Genomic DNA, 20,019 nt, shown 5'->3' with positions numbered 1-20,019 from the left:
CAACACAGTAAAAAAAAACAATAAATAATAACTAACTGGTGTCATCCTCAGATAAGCTTCGAGGATGAAAGCATAGAAATTAGTTCTCATCCAAGATCTATCATATGTAACCAAATGCATGTAATGTACGTATCACATGTAAAAAAAGTAATAATAATAATAATAATAATATTATTATTATTTTTACTTTCGTTACAGTATTAGCTACAATGAATTAATTGAATACAATAATGAATACTGTTACAGAATCGGAAATGCATGTGTATTAGAAAGAATGGAAACCTGTTCATTCTCCAAATATTTATTGAACCTTTGTTTGTTCACACACAAATAAAACTGAGTATTGCAATGTTTTGAAATATTGCACTACTTTTGCAAATTTTCATATATGAACCTTGCACGTACTGGTATATGTTAGAGATTGTTGACCTTTCCAAGGAACAGAATCATTTTAATTCCTTTGTGGTATATCATAAATATAAATGGATGATCTGCACGGAAAATGAGCTTTCTCTCCACTCTGACAGAAGTGATGGCAACTCCTACTCTAATAACTGTGACAGCTGCGGCTTCACTGCCTTCTTCATTTACATCTACGTACGTTTTGTGAAGGACTTCGTTGACGGTGAGATTCTTCCAGTCACTCATTCCGCTCAAGTTAGCCCCATAATTAAATGCATCCACAATTCCTAAAGCTTTCAAATATTTCGACAGTGTTTTTGAATATTCTAGTTTGAATTTTGGGAAAGCCACTTCGATGAATACAGTTGACGTGAACCGATTTTCTACTGCTAAAAATAAATCCGAGGTAAGTTGATTTTCCACTTTCTGTAGTCCGCTCTTCTCATTCGGCAATATAATCCTCATAGCAATGTCATCCCCAACGTATGGCATCTCAAGAATTCCAGCTTCCATCTCTGGAACGTAAGCATACCCAAACTTTACATTAGACAGGTGCATCATGGGAACTTTCTTCACCTGATTCGAATTTCCATTGTTGTAGAAGTCCACGGGACGAGTTTTGGAGGTTCGGAATCGGGTTTTCCATGTTCCTTTAAAGTAAAGTGCATTGAGCAACATCAGCGTAGTCTCAGGAGGAATTTTCTGAACGATGTTTTCGATTCTGTTATGTGTTTTGTGCTTCACCCAAGAATTGATCTCACCTATTGTTTGTTTTTCATTCTTAACAAAATCCACTCTTTTTACCTCTCCCTGGAAATACGTTTTCAACCCCTCAGTATAATTTAGAAATACTGGGAATTCCTCTTTAATAAGCACTGCGTTGGCCATTTCCAGAATATACTGTTGAGAAGCCTTCGATATTATCTGTAGAATCTCTAGTGAAGCTCGAGGTACATCATCATTCGCAAGATCTACCGAATCGTAACCTAATGAGTGTCGCATTTGTTCTGCAGTGACCCCGCCAGCTCCATAATACAACATTGCTAAACAAGCAGACAGACTGTATGGAGAGTAAAATAAATTACCATCTTCTGACTGTAGCTTGGTGTACAGGTTAAAAGCGAACGTGTTGCTTGCATCCGCTATTTTTTGAGCGATGTCACTGCTACTGACAGAAGTTCCGACGTACACAAGAAATATCAAAACAGGAATCGGGGAAACCATAACTGTAATAAAAAAAAAACTGATAAGTGGAATATCTCATGCACTTTTCACATGCTGTTTATCATTCATGACATTACTCTAATAAGTATACTGATGAAATGAAGCCATCCCTATAAAGTGCAGTTGAAGGACGACTGGACAATGCACCCTTCCAATGCAAGACATCTGAGTTCGATTCTCGCCATGAGTAGAGAAATTTTTACATGGGCTTTTACAACTGAAGATGTGTAAGACGACCTCATATGAGGTCGTCTAACGCATCTTCAGTAGTAAGAGCCGAAGGAAGCGGTATCCCCTACCTAAAACCCGAATTCGTAATCCCGTAAACAGGTATATCGGCCATTGAACACGCGCAATCAACACTGTTGGTCGGCAGTGGATGGAGTAGTGTGAATTCTACATTATGTGGTGTATATAGCACAATAAATAGTGCAGACAGAAGCTGTGGGGTGTAAAGGGTTCTCCCGCGATGAGTCTTTGGATCCTTAGAGATGTAGTAATGCAGTGTATCAAAATTGAACCCGTTCTCTTTGGTAACATTTTCACATAGTAATTTGCCTTAGTGAATGTGTAACAAGAATTACAATTAAAGTAAAAAGCCAAAAGGCTAGTTTTCTGGCAATCGATCTTGAGTTTCACTTACTGGCTATATAACAATATAGGATTCTTATCCATTTAATATCTATTAAGAATTACAATTATTATGAAAGTAGTATCCAATGAGGTCTAGTGACCCAAAGCGTGAATTTTACTGAGGTTTACTGATGATTCGCTCACTCAGTAGAACAAAATATCCTCCCCACTTCTTCTCAATCTGTTTACTGTAGTACTACAGCAATCCCAAGTCTCTTAACTTCCTTTGTAGTTCACGTTTCGCCCTCTCCATATAATCTTGATAATATTCATGATTTATTCAAATTTTGTTTACATTGTAAACAGGAATTGTAAAAAGGTGAAATAAACTTTGTTATCTCAGAGATTATTGTTATTAGTATCGTAGTACTCCTTTGTGTCCAAATTTTATTATTTTTTGTTTAAAAATAGCACTTTCTGAAAGTGGTGCTGGAATTCGGCTGTCTCTTCGCCATCATTGCCACATCCAAGATTATTTTACTGCAGCATAATTCCATTGATGAAATACTCTGCCCACCTTGGCTATAAAAATGATAATCCATTGTACTCGCCGTTGTCTTTTAAGGCCGCCGACGATCTACCGAGATTGGCTTTCGTAACCATAATTTTAGAATCAGATAGTTATAGTTCGCCCACAGTTTGTAGATCTCTGCTTGGCATCTTGCCAAGAATAGTCGATTCATGCTGAAGGGGAGAAAGAAATGAAGGAAGAACGAATTGGTCGCCAACACGCGAAATCACGTGCTTTATATGTAAAATTTCCCAACTGCTATACAGGCAACATAGTTAACTACAATGATCATAAAAGAGAAGTTAATTTTCCGATGTGTAATAATAATAAACAACTCATCCCACAATACGGACTGATTATCCTATTACTGGAATGGATTCTCCTCCTGTTGACATGCCCAGAAGTGTCGAATGGTCTCGAATCTGTGGGCGTACTATAGTACTTAAGCTCGTGCTTAAATATCTGTTTTTTGTGAAAACCAGTTCTCTTGGTTGTATGCATGGTTGTGGGAGGAAGAACCCTCCAGTTTGATGTAAGAGCCGCTAGCTTTATTCTCTTTCAAAGAAATTTGAAAGAGAATAAAGCTATTATTATGCAAAAGGTACTGTCCATTTTCATGCATGAAACGTGATATTCCTGAGGAATAATTAAATGGGTAAGCACTATTGGATTTAGAAGCACTTCTACTTGCCAGATTTCGAGTGATCCGAAATGTCTTATAGAGCTGTCAGTCTGCATTTGTACGATCACAGCATGAGATATTTTTGTGTAGGCGTCTGTGATAATACAGCGATTCCCATCTTGAGTTATACGGGCACCACGATCTTTAATAGCATTAAGTAGCTTTGCAGCATCAACATAAATCATGTTACCGACACGATTATTATTATCACGTGACAATTCCCAAGGAAGTCAAGGACTGACTAACAACTCACTGTGTCAACTACTTAATTGTCCACCTACACACAACGACAACCATCAATACACAACGCCATATACCATACGTCTTCAGTAGTATTTTTGTGTATAAATAACATGTGTCGTCTTGGCCATTTACTCTAATAAAATTACTGCAAAGTGGTTTCATAGTTGCCAAAATATTCGCGTAACTGAAAGCCACCATCTACTGTATCAGTTCAATAAAAACTGACATCCGATCTGATGATCTCTTAAATGCACATACAAAACAGTTAAGCATTAAAAATTAAACCTACTTAAATTTGAAGCCATGCTCCTCACTGTCGAGTCAAATGCAAAATATTATTTACTTTTATTACTATTCGCTGATACTTATTCCCATAGGCAGTAGCGGAATTTTTGTTAACACTATTACTATTATTATTACGTAGCACTTCCCAGGAGACTTAAGACTCATCGTGGAAGGACACAGAACTCGCTATTTTCCTACATTATCCTCCAACCATAAAACGTCGTTACTATCATCAACATGCAACGCCATCTACCGCCCAACACCACCAACAATAGTATTTTGTGTCCGTAAACTGCAAGTGTTCTGATGGCTGATTTGCATGTTAAAGTAGGATGAGAAAGTCCATGCAAGGCTTTCTCTCGTCACAACGAGAATCGAACTCAGATCTTTCCCAATCGAAGAGGGCAATGTCCTATTGTACTTTATACACAACAACAAAAATAATATGACTGAATAGAATCGACTAAAGTAAAGTAATATTATCACCTCGAAATATTTTCCGTAGATGATTTCTATAGATTTGCTTATAAATTTAAAATAGTTATTAGGGATGTAAATAGTTAACTAAAAATATAATTTGGAATAACTATTATCCATATATATTCCTAAATATGGTGTCTTTTCTCCTCTAACCACCATATCCTAGTTTTTAAAAGTTATTATTAATATTCCATCTACAGAGCCTGTAGTATCTAAGTAAGAAAGAATATTAATAACTTTAGATACTTCAGCCTCTGCAGATGGGATATTAATAATAATTTTTAAAAACTAGGATACGGTGGTTAGGGAGAAAGGACGCCATATTTAAAGATTTAAGTAATTAGAATAAAAAATTGGGAATAAAAAATTTCAGAAAGCTAAATATAATTGAAATAGCAAATAATACGTAAAATATTTCTTTATATATATTTATATATAAAGACACGTAACTGCGCGGAGACACGTTATTGGGCCATAGAATAAAATGAGAAATAATTTTATAATAAAGAAAATGCTGTGTTTTGCATGCTTTACTCACCTGAACGAAGTAAAACAAAGCAAAAGTCCTACAAAATCGTGAAATAATATTTTCAGTTCGTTGTCTGCAAGTAGTTCACACTATCGTTTTGCTGCTGCCGCTGAATCAACTTCTGATCCCACTCGTATCACAGTATTACGCATGACAAACAAACCACGTGATTTCTGTGTAGCATTCTTACCTTTTCTAATTCCGGGTTTTACCGGAGCGTGCGTAAAAAGGAAAGAATAGCGCAACAACTATTGCAAGTTATGGTTTCAATTAGAATTCTCGTCAACAATGCGTTTTCTTACAACCTTAGTTCTAAATGTCACAGTTTGTGTGGTTTATACAAGGAACTGAAGAAGGAAATATTATAGGTTAGCAGTTAACATTATTGTTTGGACGGGAAAAGAAAAAAACTGTTGCAGTATTATAGAATATTAAAACGAACAACAGATATAAATATAAAACTCGGTGAAGGCTTAACTTAAGTGTAAATTCGTTCACTTTTTGTGTATCTGTGCACACATTAATAATATAATAATTTATACATAATTAGCTCAAAGAATTTTTCGCTGTCACAATTAATACGTGTAGTTTAAATGTCGAATTTTTACAGGCTGAATTATTCGAAACTAAAAAATAAAGTCTGCCATTTCCGTTTCCTCAATGATTTGCACACGCGCACAACATATTTTAGTGGCTTCGATAAACATCGTTCCCTGTGTATTTTGGAAACATTTCGCTGAATAATAACAACAAACACACAGATATCTTAAAGCACCTTTTATTTAATAACCACATGAAATAAAATTAATTACACGATTGGAAATTTATAGAAATTGATTGAAATATTAAAACTCCGCTAAATAATATAGTAATAGAAATAACATAAAACAACAAGCTGGTACTTATATTTTCTCGTAATAAAAAAAAAATAATAAATAACGTCATTACGTGTTATTACAAATTATATATATTCATAAGGGGAGAATACATTCATATTTGAGTCCATAAGGGGCGGATTACTATTAAGTGAATTGCAATCTTCTGGAGTTAAACTACAATTAAAATTAAACTCTATTCTGTATATGGAATATAGCTTCAAAGATTCAAACGTGTTTGTTTAGCATAATTTTACTAATATACTGGAAACTGCAGAGATAAACAGAAAACAAAATTATCATTTGACATCGCTAAAAAATCGAAATTACAGAGATAAAAATGTTTCGTTAAGCAGTGTCTTTAATCTAGGTGGTTTAGAGCAAAAAGTAGTTATAACAACCATATTCATATGAAGAACAGAACGTGAGCTTCTATCCAAATGCTGCTTTTATTCTAAATAAATACACAGCTATATAATGTCTACATACAATAGAAAATAGAGTGAACATATCCGCATGTTGATGGAAAAAACTGACAGTATTCAAAGTGTCAAAGAATGCTATCGATTCAAGGTAGTTGATTTCTAAATAATAAACATTATAGGAAGTTTTATAATACTTCTAACTGGTTATTTTAATGGATTTCTTTAATAAAGACAAATCTATTTATTACAAAAAATTAAGAACACCTTTCAAAATTGAATATCAAACTTTCATAGGTAGGAAGCCTTCGGGTAAAATGAACTTAATCGACCGTGAGATGTGGTGATTAATTGGTAATTGGATAATTGGATTTGAAAACGACTCTCATGAAAAATTTTGGGAAGGTAAGTTTTTTATGCAAATTCTAAATTTATTGTGTACTCGTAGTATGAATTTACAGTTTTTGGCGAGTGGAATATATCACCTAAAAGTCGGTTATAGACGATATTTAGTAAAAGCGACACACGCTCTTCCTCTCGTACCACAAAAACACAAATTAAAAAAAAATAAAAATGAATCCCTTGTATACCGTTTTATTTATTATTCGTTTCTTTGTTTATTTTTTGAATCAAACTCACGTAATAATGAAACGAAGCGAAACCAGATAGACCTTCAAGAACAGAGTGAGGGAGAAAGGATTTCTATAAAATCTAGGCAAACAAAAATTAGTACAATTAAAGAGTCGTTAAAATTAGTTCATATTTCTTTTTCAGTGGGGTGAACAACAGGGATATGCTATTTACATCATTCACGAAATAGTAAAGGGAATCACCAAATGCACTCTGTAATAACGTAATCGATATATCATGAACTAACGTCTGCAAGCAAACGATTGCGCAGGAGAAAGCTCACAGTGATAAAAACATCCACGCATGCGTATTGCACAAAATTATTGTGATCAATTGTTTACTAGCTACTCGCCTGCCAGCTGGTGGCAGGAATTCCTTCTATTGTATAAAAGACGAAGAAATTAAAGCGAATATTTTTGTAAAAATCGTTTTATTATATTGCAATTGGAAGAATAAAAAGAGCTACGAACAAGATATGATGAATACGAAGAGATAAGGGACAAGCCAGCCCACTAACAGATAACACAATTCCAATGAGTACAAACTCACAAAAAATACTTATTCTTTCCCGCCATTGTAAAAGGTCTTTTATCAATTTTCGCTATCTCACCCCTACTCCCGAACCCGTTAATTAAATACAACGATAGATTTCTAATACCTACTAAAAACTCATCACTTATGAGTCAAAAAAAAAAATAAATAAATAAAAATTCCATTTCCTCTTGAACATACTCTCCAAATACACATACATCACAAACTTGGAACTTCTTTGGGAGATCTTGAATCTCCATCCCTTCATCTGATTTTAGCTTGTCTATGAGGAGATTATTGTGGGTAATTTACCCGCTCATTGTGAGCATTGTGTGCGGCTGTATTAGCTTTCTCTTGCGATGGCGGATTTCGTTTTTTTATATTTGAAACGATCTGAGGGTTGTAGTTTGCTGCCTGTCGAATTAGTGGGTTTGGGTGATTATCTGTGATTGTGAACAATTTTTCTGCAATCCCTCTCATCTAGGTCTTAATATCTGGAAGATTGGCTTCTTGGTGTAACTGGGTGTTTCTGATGGACCAAGGGTCCATCAGAAAATTGCCATTCTTAGGCATTTGTTCTGGATAGTTTGTAATCTGTGGATGTTCTGTTTAGACGTGTGTCCCCAAGTTGGTGAGGCGTAAGTTATCTGAGGAATAGAAAGCTAATACAGCTTATTACTGATTTGTGGAGGATAATTTTATTATTTTTTTTATATTTAGGAAAATGTACCTATTCAAATGTTGATATAGCTGTGCAATAATCTGACTTGCTTTAGTGGAAACACTATTTGTATCTGTCTTGAAATTTAGTCGTTTATCCAGATGAACCCCTAGCTACTTGGTAGAGTTGCTAAGGGATGACTTTACCAAACCTTTGTATGCTTGTGTTCGGTTCTGCTTTAAGTCTGGTGAAAAGTACTGCGGAGCAGTTTCCTGGGTTGATTGCAATACGCCATTTGGTGTACCAGTCTTCCAGTTCATTGACTGCTCTCTGCAGCTTGTTTGAGGTTAGATGTGGAGAGAGGGATCTGGCTATGATAATAGTGTCATCGGCAAAGAGAGCGGTGATGGATGGGGACAACATAAGAAGATCTTCCTTGTATGTGGAGAAGAGTAGGGGAGACAGCAGAGAGCCTTGAGGGACTCCAGCTGTGACTCTCCTCTCTGTGGATCTGATTCCATTGAGTTTTATTTAAAATTTTCTGTTATTCAGATATGATTTGATAAGTAGAACTAGTGTTAATGGGATTCCCACCTGGTGTAGTTTAAAAATTAGACCATAATGCCATATTCCATCAAATGCTTGTGTTATGTCCAGGAAGACTGCGCCAGAATGTTGGTGCCATTCGAATCCTTGTGTGATGTATTCAACGACTCTATAAATTTGGAGCGTTGTGGAGTGATATTTCCTAAAGCCGAATTGCTCTTCTTGTATGATGTGGTTTATATCTGTTGCCTCTTGAATCCGTGTGAGTATAGCGCGTTCGGCTATCTTGCCTGCACATGATAGAAGGCTGATCGGTCTATAATTCTGAGCAAATTGTGTATTTTTTCCATCTTTTGGAATTAGGAAGATATCCGCAAGCTTCCTTCGCTTTGGAAAATAATTTAGCCGAAGGATGAAATTAGAGATGTCTAATGGAAATGGTGTAGCTTGAGCACCTTGTTCGTGATTCCATTCGAACCCGGAGCCTTTTTATTATTTAGTTTCCTTATGATCTCATATATTTCTGTTGCTGATATGGATTTGTTGTTTGGATTGGAGTGAAGTGTTTTGAATAATTTTACGCAGTTGAGTCTGAATTTTTCAGACTCAACTGCGTTAAAGTCTTTATATTGTCAACTGCTGTATTGTCTTTATAAGCTGTTTGCAAACGCTTCTGCTTTTTTTCCTCATCATTGTAGGCGACTCTATATTCACCTTCGATTGAGGAAGTGTGTAACGCTTCGAATGAAGCGATCTGATCATTCTCCCTAATGATTGCTCCTCTGTTTCTGCGTGATGTATATTGTTATTCCAAAGCTGGTGTCGGTGGTCCATTAGAGCATACCAAACTTGGTCTATTGCTCTGTTAAATGCCTGCTTATCTGCGGGATCCATTGTTTTGTGATATTTTCTTCTTAATCTGTTTTTTTCACGGATAAGACGTTTTATGTCCTCTGGGAGTTTATTTGGTGGTGCACACTTGGTTATATTTGTTATCTGTGATACTGTTGTTAGTATTTGCTTTTCAAAGATTTTCACTGCATTTTCGATATCTTCAGTGGATGTTATATGTGGAACTGGGCCAATGTTATCCTGGAAAGCTGAAGTTAGTTGTTTCCAGTTTATATAGGTGGCGTTTTCCGTTAGATCTTGTATGGCGCCTAGTTGCAATATGATGGGGTTGTATCAGAATTTAAGTCGTTAACTGCTTGTATTTGATAGCTGTGCACATTGTTTTTTAGTATTCCTATATCAAGTACATCTGGACGGCCGGTTTCTCCGTAGTGTGTGTGTGCTATTTCATCAGATCTGAATCTAGGAGTTTTTATTTGGGGGGGGGAGGCTGCGAATATCCTGATACTGCTTGTGTTTTCCATATGTATTTCTATTCCTGTGGTTTCCATGTGTTCTGTTTGGGGTAGGGCTACTGTATTATACTTTATGTTTTTTTTTTTTTTTTTTTAACAAAGATGCCGCTGCCTCCTCCTCTTGCATAGGATCTGTCTCTGCGGTAAATGCTATAATTGTTGATTCTGACCTTGTCACTTGGACGAAGGCGTGATTCATTTATAAGGATGATGTCTGCTTGGGTTTCTACTGTAAACTCCTGTAGTTCCTGTATCTTGTTGGATAGTTTATAGTTTAGGTTTTCTATTAGCCTTATCCATTAAGGATTTCAACAAGCAGTGATTGTGTGTGTGTCTTAAGATGATATCCTTGGCTTCTTGAGTTAGATTGGTTGGCCGGAGTTCAGCAAGCATTTCTCCTGTGTGGCTTGTTATGTTCTGTAGGATAGGATTGTTGTTTTGCTGTGAATGGTTTGGTTTTGGCTTTGGGTCTTTTAGGTGAGTTTGTCTTGTTACTTTAGCATACGTTCTTCCGTCTGTTGTGAAGACTGTGGTTGGATGGGAGAACGTGAGTTCTTGTATAGGTTTGCTGGTTTGGAGTTGTGTCTTTTGGTTTGGAGGAAATGCTATACAGCCCCTATAGTTTGCGACATGTGGGTCTGCGCAATTTGTACACTTTGCTGGTTGTGTGAGGGATTTTTGTAGTCATTTATTGCTTTTTTTGCCACCACATTTAACACTTCGGTAATTTGCTTTGGAGCATCGTTGTGAGTGGCCAAACGTTTGACAGCGATGGCATTGCATAGTTGTCTGTTTATGATTTAGTGATTCAGTCTGTATGACTAAATCACAAATAGTTTGAAGATCGTATACGTCTTTCTAGTTTTTGCTGATCTCTAGCTGTATTAGAGGATATGCGGTTTTAGCTTTACGCATACGACTGACTTTTGTAGGTCTGAAGCCTTTGTTTTAGACATTTGCGTGAACGTCATCTGTTGTAATGGACTCTGTTACCCCTCTTAGCACAAATTTAAGGTTCTTTGCACTATTGAGTGCAAATGTGTGGTAGAGTAAGTTGCTGTTATCCAGAAATTTTGTTAGTTGTTTGTAATCAGTGGAAGTTTTTGTCTGAATGTGAATTCCTTCTGTATTAGTGGCTTTCGTAAATGATATTTCTAGAGTTCGGAGTGAAGTAACAACTGATTTCCAGTGGTTTTAATCCCTTAGAATAACTGGGGGTATTCTTTCTTTTGAGGTTTATTAATATAAGTCTCCATTTCTACTGTTTGGGGTGATTCTCTAGTAACCGAAATTTTCATTTTTTTTTTTTTTAATTTTAACGGGTTGGAATTCTTCCTCCGTGTCATCTGTATCCAATATATGGTGGGCATTGTTTTTGGGATATTTGCGCATCCTTCGGATCTAGTGACTTCCCCGAGCTTCGCTGTTCGATGCCGTCACGTTTTCCAGATTGTCGTCTGTGACAATTGTGGGAGAAAACGTGTCATAGAATTTTACTTTCCCAGCCACCTACTGCTAAGCACCTCACCCAAGCGGATAAATTCCCGATAAACGTCCTCAAAGTTTGTTTCATCTATTACTTTTTTCATGTCTATGTCTATCAATCATCAAAACTTAAAGTTTGCAAAGTTGGTCCTAGTACCCAAATGTTAAATCCCGTAGATCAACTCGATGATCTACCAGCAAATAGAGATCCCACAGTCACAAAATGAAGAAATGGCTTACCTTTAAGTGTTCTGATTCTTGCGAGTGGATTGAGAGAAGTTTGTGGAAGGTCGACGAAAGAACGAATCACTTCTCTAATCATTACTAATCCACAATTCAATCCGTAATTACATTATTCACTATTTTTATAATCTTAATCCTCACCAGTCACAAATCAACTCAGTCAATGGCAAATGACAATCATATGCATCACAAACTGTTAACTGTTAGCTTTTATGGCAAGATAGAAGACATTCCCTTAGATTTTCTATCCCTTCATCCCTAAGGAGTTGATTAAATGTAGAAAATATTATCGATAACCTGGCTCGCCCAATTTAGGACTGTCTGAGAGCGCTTTTACCGATGAGCAGAGCTGATTTAGGGCGCTTAGATTTCCCACTCTCGTTCACATCGTAGATGGATGACTCTTGAATGTGTTGATGTGTGCAGCTGTGTCCATCGGTGCTTCAGACTCTGTGGTTGGAGCTTCCTTCCAAGGTTTTTTCAGCTGACTACCTGGTAGTCGTCAGTGTCCTCTAAGGACTGGGTGTCGACTGTTGACACATTCTCTCTGGTCTTATCTTAAGAAGTGCTGGGGAGATGTTCAGAGGAGTGATATTCCATTGATTCAGGAGTGATATTCCCGGGCACTGGGCAGGGAACAGGAGAGAACCTGAGAAAGTTACACCACGCTACCTGACAAGACGTATATATTCGTACAGGTTATAATGGATGCGAAGTGCATATTAAAATTGTAATACCACTGATATTACATTGAAATATATGATGGATACGATGCGTTTTTGATCCATAATGGCTGGTAAGGTGGTTAAAAGCCAAAATCCTACCTTGTACTGCAAAAATGTGCTGAAAAGTACCGATGCTGAGAGGATTCTTCAGTCAATCCTCACAATCGACGATCTCCAATCACTTTTACCTCAAACTGGAGTTTACAGCCCAAGGACTACTCATCTCCAAAACAGCGAGGTTTTCTTAATTAAGGTAACTTAGTATCCATCGATGATACTAGTGTAATGCGCTCAGATGTGAAAACAGTCACCAGCAATGCGACATAAGACAGAACATTCCATCACGGTATAAGATTTAACAACCACTTGTGCTTCTTTACGAAAAGAAAAAAAAAATCCTTGCAAAGATGGGTTCACTGCTAAATTTTACCAGCCGTTCTGGGAATAGCCTCGCTGTTTTGGAGATGAGTAGTTCTGTCATTAAGCATATCCTTTCTTTGGGATATGCTTAATGACAGAATATATGTCAAAGCCGCTACCACCGGCTTCCCACCCAGTAGGACAACATGTGTCATTAAGCATATACCAAAGAAAGGATATCTTACGAAATTAGGAAACTGGCAACCCATCTTCATTATGAACACTGATTGTAAGATAATAACCAAAACCATTGCCAGAAAACTGAAACCTGCCCCGAACGAAATAATGGAATGGCACCAGAGCTATTCTATCCAAAGAAGATCTCTCTCCACTACAATTACACCTCATAAGGGATCTGATAAGGGTATAACTCTTGTAAGACACTATACTATACCAAGAAAAAGCTTTCGACCGCATTGAACATCCCTACCTATTCAACTGCTTCAAAGCTTTTGGTTTTGGCCTAGGCATCATTCAAAGCACCATACATTAGCGTTTACTGCTGCATGACGATAAATAAGAGTCCTGAGACTTATCGTCCAGGGCAATTTTCAGTGCATCCTGTCATAAATTTTACTATCAAGTCATAACCCTTAACAGCATATGCTGATAATGTGACAGTTATAATCCGCAAAGAGGATGATTTCTATAATATACGAACAATACCAAGCAGCCCGAGGAGCTAAAATAAATGCACATGCAACCATAGGCCTGTGGTGTGGCAACTGAAAAACCAAACCGACTCCCCTATGTCTGGCCACTGGTCTACATAGGAAAACAAATGTTTGGAAGTTCATCTAAGAAAGATACTCTCTTGGATTAATCAGCAACATTTCAAACAAGTACTAAGAAAGTGGGATGCAATACAAGCCTCTGCATGCATTAGGGGGATGCTAATAATTGTTAATAAAATAGCTTGTTTTGCAGAAATGATAGCTCAACTAATGAGCAGCCAATTTGCTAAAAGCTGTCAAACTGGTATATGCAACATTGAACTCACCGCTACCTCTTCAACGTATGAGAAAACTCATGTCATTGAGAAGGAAGTAATAGAGTTGCTGCGCAAATTGAATAAGAATTCTGCAATTGGAACTGATGGGATATCAGCATGTGTGCTAAAAGAGCGTTCAGCTGAACTGGCTATTCCGTTGACCAGTCTGTTTAATATGAGTCTCAAAACAGGGAAGATTCCACAGGAATGGAAAGAATGTGTGGTAATCCCATCGCACAAGGGTGGCGCAAAGACCGATGTATTCTTCCACTATCGACCAATCAGTATCTCAGGAGTGGTGGGGAAGATTTTGGAAAAATTGGTTATGTCTAGTTTAATGTTACCATTAAACTAGACAATGGGAATGGATACACGATGACACTTTTCGATTTTTGATAAGGCTTTTGACAGAATACAGCATGGTAGACTGTTGCATAAATTGGAGGATGTGGGTTTGGGTTATAGAACATTAGCATGGATAAGAGGATGGCTGACTGACAGATATCCAAAAGTAGTATTTGGGGAAGGGTGAATCTGCAAGATTCAAATTAACCAGTGGTGTGCCTCAAGGATCAGTGCTTGGTCCACTGTTATTCATTCTATATATTAATGACATTGGGAAAGATTTGACATGTGACATGAAGCTGTTTGCTGATGATACAAAGATTGGTAGAGTAATCAGGAGTGCTGCTGATATGCAATACTTGCAAAATGATTTGAAGAGGCTGGAATTGTGAGCATGGGAAAATGGATGTCACTTCAACGTCAGTAAATGTAAAGTCATGCACTTCGACGTGATTAGGAAACAGGAAGTTGAAGTTCAAGGGTCATATAGACATGTGAAACGAACGTTCACATGTAAAGATAAGGAAGTTATTTGCCTCTTTGCAAGCACTGATAAGACCTCACTTGGACTGTGACACGCACGCTTGACTGGTCTCCTGGTTTCCGTCGTGATTCTGACAGAGTGCAGAGAGGAAAGGTGAGTGTTAAAGCGATATCAGGATTGTGGAATACTGATTGTGAAGACAGATTGAGAATTTGTAGACTGCAGACACTAGCGAACAGGAGAAAGAGGGTGATTGTGATTGAGACTTACAAACCTCTGAAGGGTTCATATAAGAATTCAGTTGATGAAATTTAATTGGGATAAAAGAATAATATTATATATTATATATAGTTATATATATTTGATAGTTTCTGCAACCTTCGTTTGCTTTGAAAATGAAATTTTATAATCAGCTTGCATTTCGCATTAAGTCAGCGTTTCCTTAGCCCTAACTTTAAAAGTGCGGCGAAGGAAAACGGACCGTGAATCCACCAAATTAGAATCAGAGACTCGGTTATTCTGTTCTCAAACACGGTCATCACCAGGAATGAGTGACATCTATGTATAGTTTTTTTTTGAAAGATCCTTCCTGTGCAAACAGTTTGGCGAGTTTGCGAGAAACAGTTCGATGAATGAGCATCTTGGTTTCCATGACAACCATATTTCCTAAGGTCTTACATTTGTTGTTCTCCGTTTGGGAATTCCTTTCCCTTTTCCGAGGCTGCATTCTGAATTTTGTTTAACGATGGCTCATTAGCAGTTTCTGAAACTGAAGAAGATGTAGAATCGGGAATATCCCGGTTTAAAAAAAAAAAAATCATGTTTTCCTTTTAAACAGTGATGCCGAGTAAATGTTACGCATCATTTGAATGAAGAGAGTTCGTTTGAAAAATTATTCTAAGGGAAGGAATAAGAAATCAGTGAAACGTTTCGCTACGTTGTTGTGTAGCAACAACAACAACAACAAAACACAGACTGAAGCTAGTTGACTACCTTCCCTTATTTACGGAACCAATTATAATCAATTATATAATTTTAAAAAAATGAAACATGAAATTATCTATACACCCTCTGTACAAAAAGATACCGAACTTTTCGAAAATAAAAACTAGTGGCGCCACCTGTTGCATCTTTTTGTTGTCGAAAGCGGCAACCTTCATTAGTGTTGTGTCAACTGTTTATGACATTTATTTCATTAGAAACCGAGTTATAGTACCAAGAATGACAGTGTGTTTTGATGAACGGTCGGCCGTCACGATATTCATGCCGTACGCAACGAATTCTCTCTACCAATCTCTTCAAAACTTCGAGATAAAACTCACCATTGACCCTTTGGCCAGGCGAAATGAATTCTTTGTGGATGGATAATGCCCTTGGAATTGTAGAAACAAATCAGCATTGTCTTTACTTTTGACTTCACCAAGCGACTTTTTTTCGGATGCCGCTCTTCTGGTGGTCTCCACTCAGCACTCTGGCGCTTTGTTTCGTCACCAGTAAAGATCGTTTCAAGGAAGTTGGAGTCCTTACGAGCGGTTTTAATGAGGTCCTTGCAGTGTTCAATTCGATACATTTTTTGGTCGTCGGTCAACTTGTGGGGAACAAATCGCGAATTCAATTTACGAAGGTCCAAACTCTGGTTCAAAATGTTGTGCACTGTTGATTTTGGAATCTCCAATTCATCTTGAATCTTTCGCACGTACGATTCCGGGTTTTCTTTGATGAAATAACGCACTTTTGGGATGTTGACTTCGCTCAGTCCAGTTTTTGACGGCTCGGCTTTTTGTCGTCCTCAAGCGTCTCACGATCACTTTGAAATCGCTTAAACCACTCGTAAACTTGAGTGCGGGATAAGTCTTAATCACCGTATGCTTTTTGAAGCATTTGATGCGTTTCGGTAAAACTTTTACCATGTTTAACACAAACGTCAATCGCAACTCTCTGTTTGAAACTCATTTTCCGACCGTTCGTCAAAACACACTGTCACTCTTGGCACTATAACTCGGCGTCTAACGAAACAAATCTCACAAACAGTTGACACACAACACTAAAGAAGGTTGTCGCTATCGACAACAAAAAAAATACAACAGGTGGCCCCACTAGTTTCTTCTATTTTCGAAAAGTTCAGTTTCTTTTTGGGCAGAGGGTGTAGAACCTGGTTTTCATTCCGTATAATAATACAGGCAAATCAAACAGAGAAGAATGTTTGACAGAAAAAAAAACTAATAGTGAGGGACGAATAGTGTAGTGTTATGTGGCATTAAGATGGTGGAATAATCTTCATACACGACAGGTGGGATGGTGTGCCTGTCTCTCCCGATCAGTCCTTTTCCTCCACGGAGGTGTCGCGAAATAATAAAACCTGGTTAAATGCAAATACAGCGACTAATTTTAACCTTTAATTAAAAGAGCATTTCGTCCTAGTAAACACGTGCAGTTTTATTACAAAAAAATAAATAAATAAATGAAATGAAATGTGATTCATAAAAATTGAATGCAAAGCTACCGCACACTCACTCCAAAACTCTGAATTTTGCTTTAAAGGAGTTTATTGGGCAGCAAAGATATGAAGATAAGATCCGGATCGAACAAACCAACAATCTTAAAAAGCAGTCATTGTGACTATTTTATCGATCTCTAATAAACAAACATCGCACTTCGATATCGTAAATTAAGCTGCAACAGGATATCTCTTTTTGAGTTAAATTTCACTCACTTTTCCTGAACCCAAATATATCACATTCGTAGCTTTATCAGCCTCCAAAACTTCAGGCGTCCTTTTCAGTTTGGAACACTAGTTCTCACCAGCTAAGATTACGCCAATCCAAATCAGCACACAAAAGAATAATCAAAATACTGTTCGCACATTTGGAATAGCGTACTGAAATCCTCCCTCAAAGAGCTTGACACTTTTTGTTCCTAAGAAATGCATTCCTGTCTCACTTGGTTTCGCTTTCGCTGTCATTCATTTCTGTTTCCTTCATAAAATCGGGTTTTTCATCCCGAAGAATTGGGAAAGCTGCCAGAACACACGACACGCAGTTTAAAGAAACTGGTTGGATTGGTTTGAAACTCGAACACATTAGCTTCATAGAATCAGTTTCTTCGGCAACAATTCCAAATAGCCTTCCTGTTTTTTTCCGGGAAATTTATATATATATATGGATACTTGTTCTGCTGAGATCATTCCTCCAATCGGAATTTAGTAGTTAGTTAGAATTCACCAGTTTTTCATGCGGCTGCAGAACAGGTTTTTATTCCTTCAGTACTTGACATAACCAGGAATTGAGATGGTGTAGGATTTTTAACTCTCGAATGAGGGTTAATGAACAAAATAACTCATAACAAGGCAGTTTTATGTTGTATACCGCTAACGAAACATTAACTTGTAAAGAACAAATCGAAGTTTTATTACTTTAAAATTTTTTGTAATTTTAAATTATCCTCCTATATCGACAGTCTCTGCGTATGACAGATGCTACGCGAACTCGTAACTAGTTGCTTTGGCTGTAATTCTAACCAAAGTAATCATTCCACACAACGATACACGATAAACGATTTACATGTATACTCCACTTATTTATTTTTATAGAAACAATTTTAAAGCATTTTAAGGCAATTATAATGTAAAATAATGACAGTTTAATGTGAATGAAGATAATTATCATTAATATATTAAATAATTATAATCGATGTCAAATATTCTAAAGATATATTACTAACCGTGAAAAAATTATATAATATCAGTATAAAATGATGACAAAGTAGATGTCATATATATATATACAGTATAGGATGGAATGTGGATGGAATCAATCGACCGTGAGATGCGGTGATTGATTCATTCAATCCAATACCCTTGGAGGGTAATGGATGGCAATGCTGTAGCCAATGAAGTTCTAACTGAGGCTCTGCTATTGCTGTTACCCTCCTGCCATGATAACAGCTTTAATTGCTCAATAACACCTTTTCCCTACACAGTCCTCTACAGATAACGGGGAAGATGAAAAGCATTCTTGCTTCGCCCCTTTAAGCCAGTCCTTATAAGGATAAGGTCATATATATATAAACTAATCATATCAATGGATTAGTTTATATCTAAACATAAGTTTTTCATAATAGGTTATTTTATCACTTCATACGACACGAAGGAAAACTCCTGGCTTAGATGGGTTAGGGATTGAGTTCTATCGAACTATCCGTAACTTTGTTTTACCCATTTTAGTGACAATATTTAATGATTTCCTCACTTCGGAATTATTCCCGCGGATTTCGTGAAAAGCTACACAGTTTTCATTCCAAAAAATAATCGAGTAAATATCTGGTGACCAATCTCCCTAACCAACATGGACTAATAATTTTCACAAAAATTATCTGCGCGCGCATTAAATTAGGTATCCAAAATATCATAGCCAGCTCGCAGGTTTATGGCGTTCCTGGCAGATCAATGGAACTAAATCTCTTTTTCCTCCCGGATCTCATCCGTTTCACCAAAAACAAGGAATATCCACTTGCACTTCTATCAGTTGATCTGGAAAAAGCATTTGATAGTGTTAGGCACACCTGCTTGCATCACCTCCTTCAAAAAATTGAAGTGGGAGCTGGGCTGCGCAAAATAATCAAAAAATATTTATTCAGAGGTCTTCACCTGGGTGGCTATAAACGGATTTCTTTCGGAACCGATTCGTTTGCAAAAGAGGAGCGAGGCAGGGCTGCCTGCTAAGCCCTCTCCTTTTTTCACTAGCTTTAGAACCCTTCATCAAAAAACTAGATTCCTCTCCCGCAGTCAGAGGAATATCTTTACCCTTATCTCCGGACAGAGCAAGATTGTAGTATATGCTGATGAAGTAGTTGCAATTGCAACGCTCCGAGACTCTGATTCGATCTTCATCTACTTTGGCATATTGCAGCAGTTCAGCATGATCAGTGGTCTACACGTAAATGCGGCAAAACAAAAATTAAAATATTTGGATGTACTGTAAGAGGATGTACAAACTCCGGTAGTACATCCTCTTACAGTACTGGGTGTTGGTTTTCTGGCGAGTCCGGTTCTGCCGTCCGAAAACTATGGGACTTCTGTAATGAAGAATTAAAGCCTTTTAAGGCCAATTATTTTTCATTTTTCGGCAGAGCTATAGTGTTAAAAACAATCATCACCCCAATGCTCATGCATGCGACTAACGTAACCGACATAACAGAAGTTCAAGAAAATCAACTTTATAACTCGCTTTTTTTTGGAATAAGAGGAAGCATGAAACTAGGAAAGAATACCTAAAACTTAAAACTAACCAAGAAGGATTTTCGCTTC

General features: G+C 37.1%; 1 pseudogene across 1 annotated transcript; it reads right to left on the bottom strand.

Moving 5' to 3' along the window:
• Window positions 1–285: 285 nt before the first annotated feature.
• On the bottom strand, window positions 286–5,514 carry LOC150092049 (intracellular coagulation inhibitor 1 pseudogene; annotated as a pseudogene). The gene is made up of 2 exons (XR_016550630.1): window positions 4,999–5,514; window positions 286–1,628 (listed from the first exon to the last, which is right to left on the bottom strand). The product of XR_016550630.1 is annotated as an intracellular coagulation inhibitor 1 pseudogene (transcript).
• Window positions 5,515–20,019: the final 14,505 nt, after the last annotated feature.

Source organism: Typopeltis vanoorti, unplaced genomic scaffold, assembly GCF_054136105.1.
Source record: "Typopeltis vanoorti isolate ZY-2024b unplaced genomic scaffold, IOZ_Tvanoo_1.0 HiC_scaffold_97, whole genome shotgun sequence".
In the NCBI taxonomy this organism is placed as follows: domain Eukaryota; kingdom Metazoa; phylum Arthropoda; class Arachnida; order Uropygi; family Thelyphonidae; genus Typopeltis; species Typopeltis vanoorti.
Note: the sequence above shows the minus strand (reverse complement) of the source record. Positions and strands in the feature narration are given on the sequence as shown.